Source organism: Lineus longissimus, chromosome 4 (genome assembly GCF_910592395.1).
Source record: "Lineus longissimus chromosome 4, tnLinLong1.2, whole genome shotgun sequence".
Classification (NCBI taxonomy): Eukaryota; Metazoa; Nemertea; class Pilidiophora; order Heteronemertea; family Lineidae; genus Lineus; species Lineus longissimus.
The window spans coordinates 5,476,382-5,490,392 of NC_088311.1; positions in this window are offsets into that span (position 1 = coordinate 5,476,382).

Here is a 14,011-nt window from a genome sequence, read left to right on the forward strand (position 1 = left end):
ACGTGGACAGATACTTCTGAATCCGACTGTAGACCTATTTATATAGGCAATGCGCACCTGCTTCGTAAATAACACCAGAACCCGCAAGCTGTCTATGGTCGACAGTGACGCTGCTAGTTTGTGGAAAGAGTGGCATGGCACTACCACTTCCCAGTGACAAAGTGCGTTTTAATTTGTGTGGTTAACATTACGCGCCAACTACATGTATACTAGTATTATAGAAATAACAGTCCATTAGGTTTTTCTTTCAGTCTATATCAATATATTAATGGCTTCTTGGCCACCAAGAAAACCTACTTGGGTACTTCGATCAATAAACCCATACTCGGCGATCGTCCCTTATAATATAAATCGTAAAATCAACATTTACCCCTGGTTCGGTTCATAAAACAATAATTTTATATCACAGCACGATCGGTCTTATAAAACTAGTGACGTTATAATGTCATGTCAACATGTTACTTGTTCAGCTGAGGAAAAAAACTCAGCAACAAAATAATTTGATTCTTATATATGAGTGTCTCCTTTTGATTTCAGAGGGCTGGGATTTATCTGAGTGGTGAGTATATACCCTCTCGGCCCACTCCATGCAGACGCAGTTGACCGGAAGGAAATTTGGGTATGACGAACTAACTGCCTCTGCCAGCACTTGGATTGATACTCAAGGCCTGCCAACATGCCCGTATCTTTTCAGGAAAAGTCTAATGAAGGAACACAGTGACTCCTTATTTGGCCCGGTGTAAGGTTTTTGGTTGTTCCCCATTAGGTGTCTTTCGGCGTTTCAAACCGATGAGGGAAAACATGTCAAGAATATTACACCGGGACCTTTCCTAACATGAACTGCTAGGCAAATGGAAAGAATATTGCCCGCTTAATTTTTGTAAAGTTGGCATTTGCGATGACAAGAATGAGTCTGCCTTACATCTCAAGAAGTAAAAGTTGATAATGTCCCAGAAATGTGTGTTCTATTGTCTTTGATTCATACACGAACTTATTTAAGTCCCTGATTTGTCCAATTTAACTAGGCGATCGAGTGCAAGATCGATGCGAAAGGAAACTATGTCCCGAGGAATTACACTCCGGACGCAGCAGACCGACCTCGTCCCTAATATAAGGAGATCCAATTAGGATGACGCAATGGACTGCCCCGGGAGACTATGAGGAATGTGCCGGAAAAGAATCTCTGGAGTCTTGTATCCAGTCTTTGGTCTCAGTAGCCATCATACACGCGTACTTTTATCCGTCACCAAGCATTATTAGGTAGGACACCTAGTGGCATTGATTACTATTACACCGAACGCGTTTCTTACAGGTTTTCCTTCGTGATAAACCCGCGTGGTGAGGTGCTGAGAACGTATCACCCCGAGGATGAGGATGCAGAAGTCCTCGCCATGAAGAAAGGATTCTCTTCTCTCATCTCTGGCAAGTTTTACGTGGAGCATGAGGTGAATACCACTCCTTCTTTGTGTCGCTACAGGCCACTGAATCAGGGCCCGGTTAGAAAAGGGGTTAAAAGGTTGGAAAATGTCCATGAAGGAGAAGGAATCCAGTCCCGTGCGAGACCTCTCTGGATTTATTGCTCCCTCTGCTGCCTGAACCACTTAAAAATGTTTTGAACCCTACTGAAACTTGAATCAGTGGCCTGTGGTGTCGCACGAGCTCCCTTTTACTTCAGACCCAACCAAATCCCCAATGAGTGAAAGTGCCACTGATACCATATAGCTCTGTTATATAGATAGGAGATCCGAGTTGTTAGCGCCAAATTTCGAATTGCCTTTAAATTGAAAAATAATAGACCATTTTGTTGGTCATTTGGATGCAGCTACTGAGGCTTCGTTGATAATAATGAAAATCTCTCATATTCACTAAGGGTGTTGTGAAGCATGATGACGGCCAGTGGAGCTACCGAATCAAGGAATACGGCCAAGAAGGTAAGCCGAAGATCAGCCGTCAGCTCAGCCTTCTATTAGTCCTCTTTGATCCTCTGTGGGGTTAGGTTCAGGCGCGGACACTAGATTACCCTCATCCTGGCACGAGTTGTTTTCAATATACTCCGCCGCTCGATGAAGGAGTAAAAAAGGCCTGCTCTCAGGATGGGTTATACTAGGGCACTTCACCTAGTGTTCCTAGGAAAGAGAGGGGCATAGGCTTGGGGTGGCATGCGGCTCGGCTCCGACACATCTCTAGCCCGGTGAATCTGTCTTCGGCAAATCGCACGGTCGTAAATTGTGGAAACTACAACAACGATCTTGGACCACGTGCTTGTCATATGACACATTAAAAAAATTTTTAAATTGGGGTATTTAAATCATCGATACCTCATAAAAATATCCTAGAAAACAATTGTTTTGATATCCAGCTCAGTTTTACGGGCGCTACTGTAACCAGATAACGTGCTATGAGTACCCTGTCCTAGACCTCTGCCTTTCCTCGTTATCAGTCGGCCGTAAGCGTGAAAAACAAAAAGATGATGTACGTGAAGAGTCATTCATGATTAGGCACCTTATTAATTGTGTTGTAGAACATTCATGCTAAACACAGGTGATTTTGCTATTTCGGAATGTTGAAATAAGTCAAAATCTTAGTGAGTTCTTTTTGTAAGCACCATGTGCACCCTGCCTGAATGAATGTTCTGCCTGGACTGCACTCAGTGCAGCAAACATTGGAAATGTGACAGGTAGGTAGTGGTTCAAACTTTCTTTCAAGGTTGACATAGTCTTTTGTTGTCCCAAACAACTAACAATGGTATCCCATGTAACAGATCATGCCTAGTTGGTAAGTGATTGGCCATTAACAATGAATGAATGACTTAATTGGGGAAAAAAATGTACAGGGTGTTAATCAATACAGTTGCAACTTTTTCCTGAAGAAATTGTACTGGGTGTTAATCAATACAGTTGCTAGTATTTTGCTAAAATAGTTTCTTACAATTTTGAAAAGTTTGAGCAAAAAATGGTCTCAATCGATACTAGCCATACATTCACAATGAACCATTTAAAGAGACATCCCATTTTTGACTTCCAGCAGATCGCCTGTCTCTTACACAATATCTGATCGAGATGGGGGGGGGGGGCAAATTTAGATGACAATCTTGAAATATTGGCCCATACACTGCTGGCCCCCCGACTGCTGAATGGGGAGGAGGGGGGGGGGGGCAGAAATCATCACTATCAAGTATTCATAAAGACATATCAATGAACTCTTTCAATTTATCCCATCTATCTATTATTAGAAGAAAGGAATAGTAAGTGGAATTGAACACCTTGAATGAACTCTTGTCTTGTTGTGAGTTATTAAGGGAAAATTTTACGGATTTGACAATTTAAGAAATATGCTCTGATCATCAATTGAATTGATTTTCCAGGTCATCACAATGCCACCTACAAGGCGGAGAGGACCAAATCTGGCATCAAATTCACCAAAACAAGAGAAGGCCATCCAGTTTACAATGCTAAGAGTGACTACCAAAAGGTAGGATGAGGATGGATCCATCCTCGCCGCTGGAAAGGCTACTAGAAGTGAATCTTCTATGATGCTGGTGGGGTGGAAGGATGTCCTATCTGTCAATATGTGTCTGACCCTTTTATCAACTTTTCCGTCCCCGTGCTCAAGTACTCCACTTCAATCAGTGACCCTGACCTTGACCTGATAATTAGCAATGTCTCACTGCCAATTAGATATGCAGCTCTTTGTGTTAAAGTTCTCCTGCAACATGCAATATCTTGAGGGTGATTGGTAAAGTTTTTGTGGCCAAATTAGTTCAATAGTTTGAATAGACCGACAAAAACTTGTTATGGACAGTGACTCTGCTCAAGAAGATAAGTGGTAAAGCATGATATACAACATCACTAGGGCAGAATCGGTCTATATTTCAAATAAATATTTTTTTCTCTAGGAAATGCACTACCATCCTCAACTCAAGATCATCCACCAGGTTTACACAAAGGAGAACTTTGCCTCCCCAAGAGAACCACCAAAAAAGTAAGGTTTTATTTCATCTACCACTGCGCCAGCACTTTGGATCTGTGATTCTACAACTTAAGTTGTGAATGAGAAATAATGATTTTAAGTCAATTTCTAAAGATCTAACTGTATCTGGTGTGAAATGCAATAGTTAATCCTGAATGAAGGAAAAGAGGAACTTTGGAGATATGCTACTAGATGGAGTCAAGATCAGTTATTGACACTGGCCTGATTTTATTTTCCTGTATACTATATTGTCAAAAATATTCTTTCTGTTTTCAGTTTTGATGCTCGAGAAGGTCTCCGTCCAACTTTACAAGAAGACAACAGGCCACAGGATCAAGTTAGTGAGTACATACACCCCAACCACAAGGCAATATCCATACTCCTTAAGGACTTTGAATTTGAACACCTACAGTCCAGACTTAGACTTCCAGATTTTGTATCTAGTTAGTTTATGAGCATGTGCATTGATAACCAAGATATCCAAGCTGTAACCAAGGTATATTTATTCATACACATGCTTAACCATGATTTGAAAAATAAATAGATAAATTCAGTTGTCTTGGTAGTATTCAGTATTTTCTTCAAATTGATGCTGTGACTTTCACCTTATCGGTTTCCTTGAACTCTTAACTTGCTTGCTTCAGCTCTTCCTGACATGAGAGCCACAACCAATGGCCAGTTGACCTTTGTCACTAGAATCAGGGTGAAGCAGAAGATCAAGAGGCCTGCAGAAGAGGTCACTGAGGGCGAGACACATATAGGTCATGTAAGTACAGCACTGAGTTAACATGCTGTGCTAAACCTTTATGAAAATTTTCGAATTTGGCGATCCTAATGACCAAATTCACCCCTCTAACCCGACCAAAGGGCCTAATTGCCGCAATCGGTTGCGACCGCATCTCATTGATGTATCATTGACATTGTCTTCTGCCTTCAGGTTCCTAAGAAGGTTAAGAAGTTGGAATTCTCTGATGCATTGAGCTACGTGAAAGGCAACCTGACCTGTTTGAGGAAGGCTCCAGAAGGACCGAATGGTGAGTGTCCTTCAGAGTGATTTGATTTATTTGTTTGATTACTTGGATCCAATTGGCTACATTGCATTTCCAGGGCCCAGTTGCTGAATCAGTTGTAGCAGACAAACGCCAAACGTTAGCTTTTAGCTTTATCTGCTTCAGTTAATTTCATTTACAAGAGTAATATTAGGATTAAACTCCAACGTTACTCCTAACACCAAATGCGCCCTGGACCGTCGCAAGAATTGAATAGCTTTTTTATATCATTCATGAAATGATGTTAAATTTCCTTATCTTGATATTTTCTTACATCTTCCAGGGGGCCATGATTCCATGAGATGCTCCAATAACATTGTCAGTGTCCTAACTGCTGTTGAGCCTGCAGTCGTGACTAAACTTATTCAACAGTTCTTCAATATGTCTTCCAGACAGTAAGTGTGATAAAGCTTAACAGATGGGGCCAATTAGCCACATTTTTGGGGATTACTCTTTCATGACCCATCAAGTGCTACACTCTCACGGAGGAATATCGGCTGTTGTGATGAAACATTTGATAGGCCTGGTTTCATTTAGGGCAAACAAATAATTCCAATCTTTTCTTTTCCAGGAGAAGATTTCCGTGGAAGTACGGCCCTGACCAGAAATCCTTGATTGATGTGCTGTGCAATTGGAAGGAACCACAGGGTGTTGACCTTCTGACGGACATGGTCTTTAGGTCACCTCTCCCAAACCCGGCTCATCTGGAGCATCTCTTTATCGCGATGGTGACCAGTGAGACCATGCCTACTAAGGTAGGGAGATTGTGGGTGGAATGCGGCCGCCGATTGGTCATAGTTGCAATCATGCGGCATGATGTCATGGCTCTATTGCAGGTCACAGGGACTAAAATTGCCCATTAGCATGACTCTTTATTATAACTAAACCTCAATGACAACTGACTTCAAGATCTTTGATTTCTGAAAAAGTACTATTATCGGTCACAAGACTAATCAGAATCTTTCTGTTTCAGAAATTCTTGCAAACACTTGAAGAATACATCCTGGATCCCAAGTCTTTCCCAATTCTAGCCCAGGGTCAGGATGTCTACCGCCATGCGCTTCTGTGCTTTGGCTCAATGGCTGGTTTCCTCAAGGACAAGGGTTTAATGAAGGAGAGCCAGGGTATGATTGCCAAGGTGGAGAAAATGCTTGGTCTCCATGGTAAGTTGTTTTATTTTGAGATTTCGTGGCATGACACTATTGGAGTAGAATGACAAAATCTTTTGCTATAGTTTGCAAGCTATTGTGTTGGGGTGATATCAACAAACTACCCAATGCATAGATTATCTCAGGAATCACTGACTTACCTTGCAAAACTTTTGTTTCATTGTTTTAGATCCATGGCTGTTCCGTGAGAAAAGATCCACCATGACTGAAGCCGATCAGTTAGACCATGAGACCCATAAGGTCATACTACTGGAGTCACTTGGGAACGCTGCGCTCGAGAGTTCAGTGGACCATATTCTATCTCACATCAACACCACAAGCACCAAATGGATTAAGAGGTCTGGGCTTCATGCGTTGAGGAACTATCACACTGACAAGGTATGTCCCGTTCCTCAGTTGTTTTTGATAACATGAGAGCTACATATAGATCATAAATGATGCCGTATACCATTGGGGAAGGTTGCCACAACTTGGTGGAGTAAAAGCTATGAACATTTCCGGTCTTTCATCATTCAGTGTAAACATGTTCTTCAATTCTGGTCAATAAGAGAGGCCACTGTTCAGCTGTATTCAGCATCAAAGTTGTATTTGAAGTCAATAGGAAGAGTATACTTTTACATCTCTATTATGTATTTGTTTGATTATGACCTCATTCCTTTTGGACAGGTTGCCCAGATCCTTTGGGCCACAGCTTTTGACGCAGAGGATGATGTTATTGGTCGTGAAGCCAGAGCTCTCTATCAGTTGCACCCCAAGGCGGACAAGGGAATGGTGCAAGCGATGAGGTGAGGAAGACGTTTTCATATTTTGAGATATGAGAGCTTATACAGCTGTAAAGCAACTGTTTATACAACTGTAAAACACTAAATCCCATTACACTGCCAATCTTGTGGTATTCAATATCTGCATTTCCTTGCAGCGCCCATGAATCCGGACCACTAATCAGAACCCTGCAGCAGCATCCAAGATATGCGAGGTCCACAGGAGCTTCAATGACCGTTGGCAAGAGCATTTGGGATGGCATTGCCTTCAAGATTAATGCCCCGGGTATCAACTGGATCAAACAGTTTGGCTCCCCTGACATCGGAATTGCATTTGGATTGATTTTAGCGAATGGACTGAATTTGACACTCAGTAAGTTGCAGTGTGGAAGCTGAAGTCTTGCTGATTCCAATGCTTTGTTTTCTTGTCAATCAAACTTCTGCGCAGTATCATTGACATATCTATCATCATCATCATCATCATCATCATCATCACTTTGTCTGCATCAAAAGACCGTCATCATGTTATCGTATGTCTTATTTCACTGTAGTACAGTGGGACCTCCCTGAACAGACACCTCTGTGAGCAGAACATCTTCTCTGTTAAAGACACTAATTACGTTCCCAAATAGGTCATCTCCATTTGATTAACCTTCTGTTATGTGGATACCTCTCCCAAGGGTGTACTTGATAGAGGTTATACTGTGAAGTGAAAATCACTTGCTTCAAATTGTGTAAGTTTGTAAAGCTTTTTCCTTATTTCTCCACAACTTTTCAGCTCCTCTTGAGAGTGACTTCAGTATAGTTGTCCATGATGAGTTCTATGTACGAATGGTACTTGGGTGTATTGGTCTCAACATTGACCTGTTTGTCGTCAGAGTTTGCTTCAAGGGCAAGGCAAAACTGGATCTCAATGTTTTCCAGGTAAATGGAATTCTCATTAAAGATTGGTCTGTTGAAGTAATTCTGTATTTCAAACACAGGTTATTGGTAAAATGAACCAAACTAAAGAATTTGATTGGGTACCTTGATATGGGTGAAATGTCTTGATCGCCAATGGGTGAGTGAGGGAGGACAATGAAAAGGAGCCTCCAACATGCTGCCTTGATTCCCTTTCCATTTTCTTATGTTTGTCTTCCAGGAATTTTCTCCTGAAAAGCTGCAGCAGAAGTATAACCAGTTTATGGACATTGCTGACCGAGTTTACAATACTATGGTGACTGCAGTCGACGAGGTCAAGGGTATCACAGATAGTGGAGACCAATTTACTAACTTATTGGAACAACTGATGGACACTCTGGAGGCCATACCAGATAAGGTAGGTTCATATTCTGCCTTGTATGTTCATCTTGGCCCCCAAGGTCCCCTACTAGGATCAAGAATCAAAATCAGGGGGGAATATGTTTGCACACAGCACACCCCTCAGCTCCAGGATTACTTTGATATTGCTACTCCCTCGGAACATTCCCCAAAGAAACTTGCGTAAAAACCTTTTGGTTAAAAGTACGTTGATTTGTTAGCTTATAACTTGCTGTCCTTGTTATTTCAGATTGCCTACCTGAAGATGGAGAGTTTGAATGCCACAGTTCTGGTTGGTGAGATGTGGGATTGGAAACTGCCAGCCTGGGCTAAGTCACCTGCCGGCCCTATTGCCGTTATCAAAAGTACCGCTACGCTTTTCAAGGACATTAGCGATGGTGTCATGAACTTTTATAATGTAGGTTCAAATTGTGTTCTTTCTTTAATACCTCTGTTCAAAGTGTTGTTGCTTCAAAGTTGCAGTAATCTTATTTCATTATTTTTCTTGATTTTCATTGAAAGCTGCTTAGGCCATAAATTATGATTTAGCTTACACATTTCAAAATTCATGCAAAGTCATTCTTTTTCTTTCCAGGCTGTTCGTGAACCAATCATGGTGACTCTACCAAACTCCTTCATGGCCATTTGGAATAACTTGAAGGAACTGGTTTCAAAGTTTGATTACATCAAAGAAGATCCGATGGGTTTTGTCAAAGTCTGTTTCAAAGTTGTCTTTTCGTAAGTAGTATTTTCAAGTTTTCAGTTTTGAACTCCTCCAACTTTATTTTTTGAGCCTGGAATACTGCATGTACGACTTTGTTAGTAACATCAGTTCACTTAGAGCTACAAATCTTGTTTCTTCCCAGATTGTAACAGGGCCATATTGTGTGGTACTAAAATCGATTTCTTCTCCAGGGTGAGCCGAGCTGTCATTGAAGTACTCTACGCTGTGAAGAAGGTCCAAACAACTGCTTTCTTCATTAAGAGTAAGTCGTACCATTCATATTTTTACCTTTTCAAAATGTAAATCTTTCCAAAAAGATAGTATTGATGAATTAAACTAGTTTGGTCTTGGTACCATCAGACAGTGCTTCGCAACGAATGGAATGACAGTGGGTTTGACAATTGGTAACACTTTACGACAAGTTCTGTGTCTCTAAAAAGATCTAAGTGAAATGACTGCCATGAAAATCATTGATTCTAACAAATAGTTGTCTTCAATATCATGCCTAACTTTGCAGAGGAGCCACCAGCCTGGATGAAAATACGGACTCTCTACATCGATTTGTTTAATAAGATCAAAGGCGTTAACGGCACTACAACCAGGAAGAGGGGCAAGTGGGTGAATGCAGCAACTGTTGGAGAGGATCCAGTCAAAAAGATGACCAATGGTAATGTGACATCGGTAAGTTTCATTGCTTGTGAGATGTGTGGTTTAGTCAAAACGATGACCAATGGAACTGTACTGGTATTTTCCTTTCAGTTCTGCTTCTGTTATCAGCTTGCTTCTCTGTTAAGAACCAGGTGTTCTAGTGCCAAGGAAAGACTTTAAAGTGATGTCCTTTGATTTTAATATTTCAGCAACAAATGCGTGGTCAGGTTATGGACCGCATCCAGGGGATTCTGACTCATATGTTGAATGTTTTCCTGGACCTGCTGCCTCTGCCAGATTCATTCATCGATGCCTACCTCAACTTCTATAACATGGTAGCTAAAGTCAAGAAGGCCTATGCCAAGCTAAAAGCAGGTAGGTGGAACTAAAGGATTTCTGGCACGAGATAAAACTTAGACCAAAAGATCAATAAGTTTAATTTTAATCAAAGGAACAGACAGGTTAAAATGGAAACGTACAATATTCAATCCTTATCATGGCTGTCTGGCATGGTACACATTCTATGGTGGTTTTAGAACATATCATGATTCCTCTTGGTCCGAGGATTACATGTATGATTTAAAATGCTTCTGTTTGATTATCGCATCAATTTTTCCTCAGGTTATGACTTTGTAACAACTGTTATTGATCGAGTCATGGGTGTGAAATCTCATAAGAGATTCCCGAAGACGTTTCGTACAGCGAGCGATGATTGCCCCGGCACCGGCTTCTATCCCAGTGAACTACAAATGGTCAACCCGACCCCGGCGCCCCCGCATCTGACACGACAGAATGCAGTCTCGCAGCTTGGTGTTATACCCCAGTTGACACGATCACAGGGTACACACTCACTGGAAAAACGAGATACTTGGCCTGATGGGACGTATAAGAGTGGTTATCATGCCGAGTACAGTGATAATGGGGTGGATTTGGTTGTTGATGAGAATTCGTATGTAAGTATTTCTATATACTGACATTGGATTTGATTTAGAATTGTGTTGCTGTACTGTGAAGCCTCCATTAGCTGACACCTCTGTCAACATGAATCCTCAAGAAAATGTCATCCATTCAATTTAACCCCAAGATTAAGGATTTGCTGAAACTTGGGATTGCAATTATTTGTATACAAGTCCAGACAATGGAATGGTTTAAAATTCTTATTCATTATGTGCTTACACAATTGGAAGTTATCAAATTCAAGTTCAATTTTGAAATTTTTGAATGAACATGGTGAGAGGAGTAGCTCTTTAAAAGCGCTTTCATTTCATAGCTTTTGATTCTTCTAAAACTCCAGATTGTAGCACCGTTCCCAGGTCAGGTCACAATAACTGACGTACCTAACCAAGTGCGTATCAAGGTGACCGGAAACTCATTGAAGTACACCTATATCTTCATTACTCACGTGGTACCAAACAACACCATTCCCTATATGCAGCATACTTGGGCTCCAAAGGTTGAGGTAAGGGTCATCTTCAGTAAATAATTTAGGCTCGTGAAACAATTTCATTGCAGTGCTTTTTCTTTTGATAAAGTAGATCCCTTCAATGATCTGCCCACTTTGAACAATTCAAATAGCTCTACTTTCATAGTACATTGTTAAGTTGTGCATGTTTATTGGAAAAATAACGATTCTGTTTTACAGGTATCTGCTGGACAAGTCATTGGTATATCGGCACTGTCTCCATGTGCGGGCAAGAATCACATTCATGTCAGCTTCCGAAAGTATTTTAGATACCTTGACCCGACACGCTTCATTGAGGAGCGTTCTTTACCCTTGCCCAAGTGGAATTCTGAATGTGACGATTACAAAGCTGTCTGGAAGGTGGGTATTAGCCTTTTTCTTCATTATCTAAAGTGTTCTTGTATCAAGCAATCATATTTGGATTTTGAATCAATCACTGCACCATTAACCTAATGTTGCCTCTTTGACATAATCATTGTTCGTTCTATTTAAGATCCGTGTTGTGAAAGCTGGTTCAATCATTGGCCTGGTTGGCAAGAAGATCAAAGAAAGGAAGAGTCCTCAACGCGTTCCTAGCCCGGATGCAGTCTCTGAACCTGAACAACCAGCTCCTGCAGAACCAGCTGCGGAAAATGATCCGGCCAAAGTCACAGAATCCATGACAAGTAAAGCAATATTTAACTTACTAAACATACTTAACCTTTGGACGATTTGTACTAGCCTAAACGATTTAGTTGGCAGTGGGTTTTGATATAAGGACAGTCTGAGTAGCCTAGTGGATAAGACCGAAATAACATCAATCAAAGCCTCCGCTGTGGTCTTGAGTTTGATCCCTGTTGGACTTTGTCTGCGCGTAATAGAAACCAAACTCTCTGACAGCGAAGGTTTCCCTGAGGACTCCGGTCCAGTTACATTATTTCATTACAAATGTCTTCTTTCTACTTTCAGCTGGACAGACTCTCAAGACAGGCATCAAAAGTAAGGTTTTAGAGCTTTGTCTGTAATCCTTCCCTGGTTGAACTTTTAGAAAATGTATTGCATGTACTGTAAGATTCAATATTTGCGATGCTTAAATGACCTTTGTCACAGGATTCAGGATTCTTGATGAGACAACCATGGACTGCCAGCTCGGTATCAATTCCTTAAGCAAGTTTAAAGTTTACCACCACTCTTGTCACATTTTACAGACACCCAGGATGCCATTGTCCAGGACTTCACCGATATGAAACAAGCTTTGTCGTGGTCAACCATTCGAGAAAAGATGCGGAATTTTACCGTCTGTTCGGTAAAGCTTGGTGTCATCTTTGAATTTATGAGCCAGTTTGGTTTGACGGACAGCATGACAAGCCTGTCAGAAACACTGATCTTTTTCAGGGTTAGTATCTGAAGTGAAAACCTGTTAGTTCGCCTCTGTGCTCAGATCAACTCAGGAAGAGTACATGTAGAGCTAAGTTGTGGGGCAGCAAAGTGGCAGTCCTTGATGTTTCCGACATCATGTTGGATGTAACCTCAAAATCAACAGAGCCTGACACCATAAGTTCACCTGATCTGACAGATTCCAACCCTTGTCCTTTGCTGTAATGATCAACTAGAATCTTTGCATCCCTTTGTGAGGTGCTGTAATGAAAAAACCAAATTTTTATTTTCCAGGACTTCAATACTAAGAAATGGTGCATCAACCCTCACACTTTAACAGTAGATGAATTGAAGGCCGCATTGACAAAAAGAGGCCTGAGTTCCATGGGTAGCAAGGGTGTATTGATCAAGAGGTTTACTGCACACACACAAAGTAAGTTCCAGATGCTTCTTCCCCAAACCTTTTCCCAGTTGAAGCTACATATCCTCAGGGAGGCGGTTGAGTTGAGTCTTGATCAGCATCAGATGTGATCGATCATTCAAAACTACCTCTGGCTCATGTGGCACATTCTATTCTTAGTTCATATTCACGATGTGCCAAATTCAGCCAAAAGCAATGTTTTTTATGTAAAACTACTGTGGTTGTTGCGAAGTGTCTTGAGACAGATCCTCTTCAGAAAAAAAACAACACTATGAAAACTCACAATTGTTGTAACTGCCTCTTTCTTCCAGATTGTCCCTTGCTGCAGTTCAAAATGCCGAAAAACATCTTTTGTACATACGATTCCCTCTGCTTGGGGACAACTTGCTGCATGACCTTCAACTTTGTCTACTTCATCAAAACCATTGATTTCTACGCGCGGTTTGACCCGTGTGAATTTCAATTTGTGGTGGGTTTTGGCAAAGCTTACACTCAGCCATGGAGGAATTGGAATCCGAGAGAGCCAGACCTACAAGGGATGCAGTCTGCTGAATTCAAATGGAGTTTGACGGATGTCTTCTTTGGTAAGTTTGATTTTGTGGCCTCTCCTCCAGGTTTGCAACTGTCCTTGGATTTGATGTGACTGGCATAGTGAACTCTAGCATGGTTAAGGAGATTACTTATATTTGCTAATGCACTCTAAGGAACTTGTCTCAAACATCCATTACTCTTGCAGAGTACATGCTTTATCTCTGAAAGCAGACTCCCTTTATGTTTAATGTCTCTTTGTAGGTGAGGAGGGTACCAAGTACACTAATATCAAGACCGATATTGCAGATTCCATTGTACTGTCTATCAGGTAAGCAACTGTAACCCTTCTTTATACTTCAACATCAATCAGTTATTGAGTACGCAGAAGGACTAAACTGAATTTTTCTTAGATTAACACAGTAACTTTTATTGGCATTGTTTCTTCCTTTCAGATACAATATCCTCAAATCGGAGAAGGAAATGATGGCGTCCGTATCAGCCGGATTCTGTTTCGAGGACAACCTCGCCAACTGTATCGAGCCATTTGAAGTCATATTAAAGGATGCTGTGTTCCCCATTCCTATTTGTAACACAGACGGTTCCATGACATGGCCTGTTGGTA